Raw genomic sequence first — 11,394 nt, 5'->3', positions numbered from 1 at the left:
ATGGAAGGTAATTTTCATGTGCAAGCTGATAAATGTCCTACTGAAGAAATTTTAATGTGCCCTGCAAGTTTTAAAGAAAAGCAAACAGTTAAAAAACAAAAAACCTGCCCCCGCCCCCGCCCCCATGCACACACTGTCTCTGTGGGTCAGGGAGCTGCAGTACAGGGGCGGATCTAGGGGAGGGTGGCAGGTTTCAGTGACCTCCCCCTCCCCGATAACTGGCAGTGGGAGGGGTTTGAATGCCAGAAATGATGGGAAAACCTGGGTCTTTCCCTGGATCCCTAGGCAGTTGGAGCTGGGAAGGGGCCAGTTAAGGGTCAGGGGCTTTGGGGAGTGGTGGGGGTGGGGTGCTGAGACTTGTACCTGGGACTGAGTGGGGCCCTGGCAGAAGCTGAGCAAGCACCCTGTGCCCAAGGAGCCCCCATTGGGCCTCAGGGCAGCTGGTGGGAGGGCCTCTCCCGGGCCCTCCCCACCTCCACTCGCTGTTGTCCTGGCCTCCGCTGGAGGGAGGGGCTGAGCGCCCTGGGGTGAGGGGACTGTGGACCCCTGGCATTCTGAGCACCCGTTGCCTACCTGTCAGGAGCTATCGAGAAGGGAGAGATGGCTACTGGGACACGCGTGAGCCCTTGGTGTTGCTGTCGTCACCAATGTCATCGAGCATCCGGGCACCGGGATTGGAGCGCGCCGATGCAGAATCCGCTCCCAGGCCTGTGTGCAAACTGAGTGCGGGGACTGCCATTTCTGTGGAGACATGAAGAAGCCCGGGAGGGGGGGGCGGGATGGTGGGCACATGAAGCAGTCGTTCCTGCTTTGGCAGTGCACTACGACTGTGCTCCCACACAGAGCTGTATGCCTTCTGTGTGGGGAAGCTGGGAAGGAGGATAAGGTGGATGGAGAAGAAGAGAAGTTTGGTTTGAGCCTCATGGAGTGTACAATCTGTAATGAGATCGTCTACCTTGACTGCCTGAAGATGGGAAAGGCTGAGGGTGCTATCAATTCAGAGATCCTCAACTGCTGGGAGTGCCCCCAATGTACCCAAGGATGCAGGACAAGCAAGTGAGGGTCCAGGGCGCCATGGGGCTGACAGTGGTGAGGGGGTGGATGGAAGCTGACAGTGGAGCCACCACCTCCACCTCTACCCAGAAGAAAGGGACCCTTACCTGCTGGCCCTCTCCCTGCTGATGTGCCCTAACCCTAACCTTGATGTGTCTGGGCCCCCAAACAGAAGGAGTGAGAGGAGGGGAATGAGACCTTCACCCCAAGGAAAAAGGTGAAAGGAGGCCAAGAGAGGCACTTGGTGGGTGGAGATGCCTGCCTCCTCCAAGGAGTAGACCCAGGCAGCCCTGGCCTTCTGTCCCCCAGGCTTTTGAATCCGAGCCTGGCATTTTCATCCTGCCACCCTGGGCTCCCTCCTGAGAACTGGGAGAAACCTAAGCCACCAATGGCTTCTGCTGAGGACCTGGCAGTGCCATCCCCATCACCACAGCATATGTGCCAGCTGCTGGAGCGGGTGCCTGATACCTCTTCTTCCTCCTTGGACTCAGTCTCAGCGGGCACATTGCTTTAGTGAGAACAAAGCTCCTGGTGAGGCCTGGAATGGCCTTCGGCCAGCCCGGGGCAGCTGGAGGAGAACCGTAGGAGGCGGTGGGCTATATGTACTGGCAGTGGGGGACCACTGCTCAATTGTCCCCTGGGCCCTGCCCCACCATCATGGCCTCCATAGTTAGAGTGGCACATGGTACGCCCCCCTCTCCTTGAAGCCCCAAGCCTGACACTCTGCCTTTGCTGCTGCCTCGGGCTGCTTGTCTCCATGTCTTCTAGCACCTTGGACCCCAAGAGTGATGTGTCTGCATGCGAGTCTGCTGGACTTGGAGCTGCTGGTGCTACAACAAGCATCTGTGGCCTTGGATGGACCTAAGCCAGAGGAAGTTGCTGACCCCACCCATTCTTAATGGGGTGGTTCACTGCCAGCTATGTGCTCTGGACCTCAGCTGGATGGGCAAAAAAAGCAGCTCATGTGGCTTCTGAACCAATTGCAAGGCTTGCAGGAGTTGGTGTTTTCTGGGTGCTTCTGGCTCTCCATCTTTGCCCTGGGCTCCGCCCCACTGCCCGCACTGTGACTCTTGGACCTCCACTGGATTGAGGATGTTAATGACTTCCAGCCTTGTGAGCTGCTACTGCCTCCACCAGATACCAAACTGGGGAAATCTGGGGAGAGCTGAGGCTGACTGTAGTGGGTGGCATAACTTCTCCCCACAGGCCTGGAGCTCACTGATGGCCTCCCTGAGTCTCCTATTGTGCCATGCTCCCCAGCTCAGTGCCATCAACTTGAGTATCTGCGCCCATGATGGAGATCCTAGTGTCCACCATGTCCCCTCTCCAGGAGACGCTGATGCACACACACACACACACTTGGTGGATGAAGTAAGACAAGCTCCAACAACTTCAGTTTTTCTCATAGCTTACATATCCCAACAAACATCTTCCAAGCAGTATAAAAATTACAATTTGATTACATTACTTTTCTTTTAGTGAATGGTCATTGAAAAACAGTATATACCTCAATATTTTTACATGAAAAACTTTTTACACATTACAGGTGAAGAAAACAAATTCCCAAGAACCCACATACATTCACAACTAAGCATTGTGTTATAGATCAACAAAGTGTAAGCAAGCAAGGTAATTTTTCAGCCAGTTGCTTCTTTTTACTGACAGACTGCAATTTGTGATTACAAAGAAAGGATCAATTATCTTAAAAGGTAATCTTTTAATAACTGATTAATTTTTATTTCAATATGCATTGCTGTTTTGCCTGCATATATGTCTGTGTGAGGGTGTCAGATCTTTGAGTTATAGACAGTTGTGAGCTGCCATGTGGGTGCTGGGAATTGAACCAGGGTCCTCTGGAAGAGCAATCAGTGCTCTTAACGCCTGAGCTATGCTGTAAAACTGCCAATCATTATTATTTCGTACCAGTTAGATCTTGCAAAAGGAATACACATTGAACAGGTGATTGAATACGTCCAAAACCTTCTAACAAGCAAATAGTCTTAAGAGAATCTCAAATCTTAATGTATATATCCCATTCACTTGTACTCAAGGTGCACACCTGCTCATTAATAGTCATTAAATCATATCAAGGAAGCTGAGGGCAAAAATGGGTACAAGAAATTAATCATCACCTTGATCACCAGGCCAGCTTTAATGAGTCACATCGGCCAGTGCCCGTCAGGCTGCTACTGTTCGTGTTCCCTGACTTCAGAAATTCCCTGGCTCAATTACTAAGAGTGTGTTTTTACTAATTCCAAGTGTTCATTAACATTCTTTATATCAGAGCCACTAACAAAAACATCTTAACCTAACCTTATGAACAGTCTCCATCTAAGTTCTTTCTGAGGGTGGGTGAATCATTAACCTGCTCCAGCAGCCATGCTTTAAAAAGGTCGAAGCAGATTAAGGTATCCATGAGTGCAACATCCCAAGAGGTGTTCACAGCACACCTCCTCCTAGCTTTGAGCATCCTCACTGTCTTCTGTCATTGCTTCATGATCTCTGAGGTGAGGTTGTGCCCTGCTGGGAAACAATACACAAAGGTGCTATATGAGAAAGATCCACACTGTGTTTTGGAATGAAAGATAGAGACCACTAACTTTATTTTCTGTTTTGAAGTTCAGTAGTATGACCTGTTTCCTCACAGCTCTGTGGATCTACTAATTCTCTCTGCTGCATCCTGAGTGCTGGGATGACAAGCAAACACCCTGTCATCTTAACTATATTTCTTGACAGCTGATGTTTGTTGAATATACCAGTTTAATAGAATAGTGAGGACACTTCTCTCTCCAGGCACTGGGATGGAAAAAGGTGTAGGATTTCAGGTTGTAGCTCATTAAACTCTAGGAACTTCTGAAGTCCTGCATGCAGTATCCTAATTTCCCCAGGCCTCCTTAAGACATATGGAATCTTCCTGCACATCTTTGTCATTCTGTTCTATTCCTTTAAACTTTATGTGGAAAAACTCATCAAAGCCCCAAATATGGAAAAGTTCTGCTAATGTCAAGGTGAGTCTTTGTTGTCTATGTGTCTGCCCAAATATCTCCAGAGCAGTGCAGAGCTACTCCAAGAAAAGCCACACATCCTGACACTGGGTGGAGGCTGTGCCGCAGCTGCCTCAGCAGAGCAGGGCAGAGAGTGGGATGGCAGGGATGGAGTGTGCAGGAACTACTGCTGCCTCTCCCAACTTGTTTTCTTTCTCATTTCTGACATTAGAACTGTTCTAATTCTCCATTCTGGTTTTGTATTGCAGACTATGAATACAGTGTTCAAGAGGGCTGAGACACTGAGAAGGGAACTCCTAAGGAGATACACCATTGAATAGGAGCAGCACCTGGCAGAGAAGGTCAGTGTGAAGAACGTGGAGACAGGGCAATGTGTGCTAGACACTCAGCTTGTTACTGGGACTGTATTATGCTGTCTTAGTGGAGTCTGTGATTCCATGAATAAACCCCCGAGTCACTTGAACATAAATGCACTTGCACCCATACAAACTGCCCCCCTCAGACACAAACAGATACACACACACAGACAGAGACAGCCTGACAGACAGACAGACACACACACCACACACACACACACACACAAACACACACACACACACACACACACACACACACACACACACACACACACACACACACAGAGATCTCAGAGGCAAGAGTGAACATAGCTGAAAATACAACCAACTTTGACCACGTCCCCTGGATGAGGAGGCCTGGTGGCACTCACAGGAAAGATAGCAGGCTACCAAGAAGAGACTTGATGCCCTATGAGCATATACAGGGGGAGGAGGTCCCCCTCAGTCACAGTCATAGGGGAGGGGAGTAAGGGGAAAATGGGAGGGAGGGAGGAATGGGAGGATACAAGGGATGGGATAACCATTGAGATGTAATAAGAATAAATTAATAAAAAAATGAACCCAGCAAATACATGCTTAGAGAGATGGGATACTGTACAACAAAAACAGCAACAACAAAAAGTTAACTATCAATAGCTCCTCTGGAGGGATGGAGTAGAACCTCTGTCTCAAGCATGCTGGAACACTGGTGTCCATGGAGCTGTTTCTTCTCCCTGCTACTGCTGGCATTTTCTTGTTATCATAGCAAGTGGCATTAGTAGTCACTGAGAGGTGAGGTCTATTGACAGTTCTGAATGGACACTTAGTCATACTTTTTTCTTTTTGACACAGGATATTTGTAACAGGTGAGCTATCCATACATATTTTTAGTGATTCTCCTGCATCAGCTTCCCTGAGCTTTGAATGGCATTGATATTGATGTTTTGTTTAGGCCAGAGCTGTCGATTTAGGATGCTCAAGTTCTGATGTAGCAAGAAGCCACAAATCATCACTGTAGGTGTCAAAAGCTTTAAGACATTGAGTATGTGGCTGTTCACAATGCATGGTCAGTGCTCTAGCCTTCTGGCCAATTCTCTTTCAATGACTGACAGATTTAGGGGGAGCATAGGGATGATGTTCCCCACAGAGTGACTGGAATCATCTAAAAGGACAAAGGTTCTATGATGACTGAGAGAAATGACACGCTTTCCACTCACTCTTGGGTGCCTGTCCCCTGTCTGTCCTCTGGGAACACCATGCATCTACTGCCATCTGTGACATGGGTAGCTTGGTAGCATTAGTAGGCTGTAACCCAGGTCACCACATTGGTTATGAAGTTGTCATTCCAGGGCCCTCAGTCTTCTCATCCAGAGGTTTCTGAAAGTGAGACCATGTTTGGAGAATTGTTGGGTCTCACACATTATAATTAGAGCCCAAGAAAAGGAATAAGCTGTAGATCCTAGTTATCATGAAGTGGAAACAAGGCCTGGTCTTGCGGAGAAGGGATGGTTCTCCAGAAAAAAAACCACATACTAAAAGAATTGGTCATAACATTACCAAAAACCTGTTTAAATGTGTGTATACATGTAAATTCACACCCATGAGAGGTTTCTGCATTTATACCTTCTGTATAAAGGTAAAAGTCTTCATGAGTGTGAGTATGTATTTGTATGAGCATTCTTGCACATGTGCTTGGGTGTGCGTGCCTATGTGTTGACATTGGTGTGCCCTTTTGTGTATGAATATCTATGGGCATGGGATCATGTGTGTTTGTGTGTGTACATATGCATCCATATTTATAAATTTACATGTGCCTGTTTTCAGGTCAGAGGACTTTTTGGAGTTCTCTTCATCCTGATTTATATGAGTTCAGGAACTGACCTCAGATCTTCACGCTTTCACAGCAAGTGCCTCTACATACTTACCAATTTCCTGACCCTAGACCAGTATTATAGCCATTTGGAAGACAGCTAGCAGATTAGAAGAAAGTGTCCAGTATTCTGTCCCTTGAGCAGTCTCCCCATCATTCTCCATACTCTAATTCTGTGCTGCATTCTCTAGCCATTCCTGATATTCAGTCCCAGGACCATCCTTCTCTGCCTCTATGTCTGCACCACACACCTAGAGTGACCCTTCTGTAGAGTGCTGCTAAGAGCCAGTTTTCAGCAGCTCTACTGCTTCCCTGGGACACTTATCACAGCTTGACTGGAGTCAGTGCTCAAGAGAGGAGTGAGAAGGCGGGGCTGTACTTGGGAGATGGAAAGGCCCACGCTCTTTAAGAGACAGATGCTATTGTGGATTTCATTAGAATGAGGCTGTGATCTGCAGTGTCTACTTCTCAGATCATTCTTCTTTGTGTCCAAAAATCTGTACCTCATGTCATTTTGGAGGTGCGCATTATTTTGCACATGGGTTCATATGTGCACAACATACGGGGGTGGAGTGTGGAGGTCAGAAGGCAAATTTGGATGTTGCTTTTCAGGTACCATCTTCATAGCTGTGAGCCAACTGATATGGTGCTGGAAACTGAGCTCAGGTCTCCTGTGAGAGCAATACATGCTCTTAGTTGCTGAACAATCTCTCCAGCCTTAATGGAGTCTACTTAAAGGGTTCTTGTTTGTTTTTAATTTTTATGTTTCAGTAAAGGTATGAGGTGTTGGGAATCAGAGGATAATTTGGTGGAGTGTGCCAAGAGCCGCCCTGTTCAGGGAGCTCACTAGGCATATGGGCTGTCTAGGAGATGATCTGATGTTTGCAAGGCCTTATACCACGATGTACCCAAAAACTGCTTCCAGCCTCTGACATGCTGTCAGGAGCCATTGATTTGGGGAAGTCCAGGAGGCATGAGAGATCTCTGGAGGTGATCCAATATTTGCAAGGTCTGTATTGTGATGTACCCCAGAACTGCTTCCAACCTCTGACTACCCTGTCAATTGTGCACTACTGCATCTCTCTGAAATCTGGCATTAGAGCCGGGCATGGTGGCGCATGCCTTTAATCCCAGCGCCCAGGGAGGCAGAGGCAGGTGAATCACTGTGAGTCTAAGGCCAGCTTGGTCTACAAAGTGAGTCCAGGACAGCCAAGACTACATTCATGGCCAGCCCAGTCTACAAAGCGAGTCCAGGATAGCCAAGATTACACAGAGAAACCCTGTCTTGAAAAACCAAAAATAAATACATCTGGCATTGGTGTGAATTGTTAGCTTCTGGGTACTGACCAGCTCTGATTGAGCAAACTTCCTAGAGGATCTTATTGAAGATGTACTTTTTGTTATCCAGATGAATTAATCCATGATTATGGAGTTCCTGAGTTGGCTCAAATAGTTTTAAAAGTTAAAGTTAGTTTATGGCTGCAATAAATACCTTTGTGGACCTCCAGATGCCTCACTTAGGATAGCCTACCAGCAGATTTGTGGCTTCAGATAAGCCTCCACCGCAGATGGCACCACGAATCCTGGTATTTGACCATAAATATAGCCAAATTTGTTTAAACTCCATGTGAACCTATGTGGAATGAAGTTACCTAGAGATGTCTGAATTTACTTTGTTTCTTAGAATGAAAGACAGACAAAATTATTGTCCTGAGCTCATATGAACTAAGAGATGGCTGGATAATGTATAGTCAGGTCCGTCCTAACTGATAGGTTGTATACTCTTGTAAGTTTCAGACCCTATTTACCCTAGACCCTGCCAGCCTTCGTCAGTTTGAACTCACCAGGAACTTACGTAATGGATACATAGATAAGAAATGTTTAGATTTAAAGCATGTAACCTGTTGTATTTTAGAATTCATCTGCTTTTGTGATTAATTGTACTCTTCTGACTATGAAGTAATTCCCTTTTCTCAGAAGTATAAATATGGGCTACAATAAACGTGAGAAGGAGAAGAAAGGAGAAAAGGAAGGAGAACAAGAGAGAAATGAAGGAGAACGGAGAGAGAAAATGAGGGAGAACAGAGGAGAAAAGATTGAGCAGCTTAAATTCAGTTGAAGTTAAGACGCCTGACTTCATCCACCTTTTCTCCTGGTCCTCTTCTCTTGAACGTATATGTGTGAGTGGTTTATTTTCTATCTCTCTCTCTTACTCCTTATTTCTCAATAGATTAGCAAATAAGTTAGCAGACTCAGGGGCATCAGCCTTCTACAGCTAATAAGCCTAAGTTTAGACCAACTTATTGGAGATCTCCGCAAAGAGGCCTATCTACAGATCAAAGAGCCTCCTTTTACGACCCCGTGCAGTTTCTAGCCAGAAGCCGTTTTTACAGCCTCAGCCATAGGAAAAAAGGTGGTCAGTTTAAGTTCTCCTCAGCTACAGTACAGCCAGTTCCTAGAGAAGAAACCTTGGACTCTTTTTCCCTTTCCTTCCTTTTTCTTCTTTCAATCCTGATCAGTTGCCTGAGCCATCAGCTCTGGTCACCCAAGAGATAAAGTAAACTAGAAGGGCATCCACATTCCAATACCAGAGAATCTACCCTGGACCCTCTCCAGAGCACCAACCAGGCATTAACAGGAGTGGGTTCTCCCCTTCAATATTTATATAGAATTTGGGAGTCAAATTCAGGCTGCAAAACACAACCATCACAATGAAATTAGACGAGGCACACCAACAGAAAGAAAGAGTCCAAGACAAGACACAAGATTCAAAGACATACTTCTTTCACACTCTCAGGAGTTCCATAAAAACACCAATCAGAAAGGTATAATATGTTTGCGGAGGGCCTGGTACAGACCTTTGTAGGCTCTGTTTTGCTGCTTCAGTGATTACTTTGTTCAGTAGTTTAGAGGGATTTGTTCTCCTTTTGTCCTCCATCCTCTCTTATGGTTTTTTTTTCTTGTTCTTGTTCTTCATTTTCTCCCCATTCTTTGTTGTTATCATTATCATTGTCATCATTGTCATTGTCATCACTGTTGTCAGATTCCCTGAGCTCTGAACAGAGGAATTTAATTAGCTACCCTAGATCTCTCTGGTGGGTCTCTCTACTTGTTTCCATCTGCTGTGAGAGAAAGCTTCCACAAGCATCTTTATCTGCTGAGCCATCTTGCTGGCCCTCCACTTTGATCTGGCTTCCCCTATTTTTCCTGCCCTGGTGGCTCCCTTTTCTCCTCTATGACTTGCAAGGCCTGTTTCAGATTCAGGACTGGCACAATGGTGACAATCTTATGGGCCTATAGGTCCTGAAATGTAAATAAATGGTGAAGACACTGAAAATGATTGCAGGCAAACATCAAGTTCTCCCTTTGGTACCATGAGAAGAATGGAAAGGTGCTGATGTTAGAAACACTGAATTTGAAACCAGTTGGGCGAGAGACCCTGTAGCGGTAAAGCCTACAGGTGCTAGGCATAATGCATGCTACTCTCCAGGATGCCAGAACTCTTGTGTTTGGGGTGGCAGTTGGGCAAATCATTAAAAAAATAACCCTAAATCTCCAATGAGGAGCTCACGCTCAGTCTTTCTGAAGCCCTTAGGCATCTGTTGCTGGGATGAAACATTTTTTTATTGACTCTTATATCCTTACTAATAGGTCTTGTCCTCTCCACAAACACTGCCCACTGTATATGTGTCAGGGGCTGTGCCACCTCACTCTACTTAGTGGCCTATTAGTCCCCAAGCAACTTCCCTGCCCTGTGTTACAGAGAGCACTATTACACTATTACATGAATTAGACATTTGAGGGATGGGAGAGAGATAGAGCGACAGAGACACAGAGAGAAATAGAGACACACACAGAGAGAAAGAGACAGAGACAGACACAGAGAGAAGACAGACAGAGAAAGAGGCAGAGACAGAGATGGACAGCAGACAGACACAGATACATGCACACACACACACACACACACACACACACACACATATGTGGGGGGCCTTGGAAATGATTGTGGGTAAGCTGTGCAAAGCCTGATGACCTGAGTTTGACCACTAGGATCCACACAGTAGGAGAGGGCAATCTCCTCTACATTGTCCTCTGGCCTGAGCAGGCATACTGCAGCATTGGAGCTCCCCACCCCCAAGTAAAGTTGATATTAACAAGCTCTATGCTTTAAGAAATAGCCCTGCCCTGAATCTCTGTAATTTATTCCCCATCCAAGCTCCAACCAACCAGCTGTGCCATCTGCTTCATTTCCCAACCCCACTTCAACCTGTGCTGCTTTCAATGCTGGCATAAGCCACACTTAGAAGCTCCAAGGAGCCAGCATCGGGCATTGGCATTAAGGAACACATGTCCTGGAGGTGCTCTAAGAATGTTATTCAAGATTCCTAGACTGTGAGTCATGGAAGAGGAAGGATAACATTTGCCTCACATATAGAAAATAGTCATGAAGTGTACCAATAATCGATGAGCTTCCCTCCCAGACAACTGTGACTCACTCTCCTTTTTCTCCAGCCTCCTACCAGTCTCTTCCCTCCTCTCTCATTTTCTATGCTTGGTGGTGGTGGGGGGTGGGGACAGAAAGCCCAAGTAATTCTTCTGGTACCTTCTCCAGTGCCTTACACATATCCTTGTTCAAGGAATTAAGCGCAACCAAGCCTTCTAGCGTTGTTCCTCATCCCTGGGTGTGGAAGTTGCTTGAACTCACTTGTTTAGCTGCTTGAGAGAGATAGCTTGTCCTACAGGTCTCCCGGCCACCTCATGCCCAGCCTTTCAGAACCAGAGATCCTGGGGTCCATGCCTGCTACAACCTAAAGTGATGGCTCTCCACTGTAGGAGTCTTATCCCTCCAGGAGACATTTGGCAAGGCATGAAATATTGTGGATCTCACGGCTACGGGGAGCTGGCATCTGGTAAGTAAGACATCTGAGATGTTGATAAACATCCCACAATGCATCCCGAGGAACCAATCTACCCCAGGTATCAATAGTGTCATGGCTGAAAACCTTGACTTAGAGGGGACCTTACATTAGGAGGAGTCTGGTCATGGCAAGGCTCTGCTCACAGCAGTCCATGGTTCCCCTGTTCTTCCTCTTCATGCTTGGGGACAAGGCCAGTGGCATCCCACACCCCA

General features: G+C 46.6%; 1 pseudogene; it reads left to right on the top strand.

The window, feature by feature from the left end:
- Nucleotides 1-4,378, top strand: LOC127205769 (F-box/LRR-repeat protein 19-like; annotated as a pseudogene).
- The last annotated feature ends 7,016 nt before the right edge of the window (nt 4,379-11,394 follow it).

Source organism: Acomys russatus, chromosome 2 (assembly GCF_903995435.1).
Source record: "Acomys russatus chromosome 2, mAcoRus1.1, whole genome shotgun sequence".
Taxonomy (NCBI): domain Eukaryota; kingdom Metazoa; phylum Chordata; class Mammalia; order Rodentia; family Muridae; genus Acomys; species Acomys russatus.
Note: the sequence above shows the minus strand (reverse complement) of the source record. Positions and strands in the feature narration are given on the sequence as shown.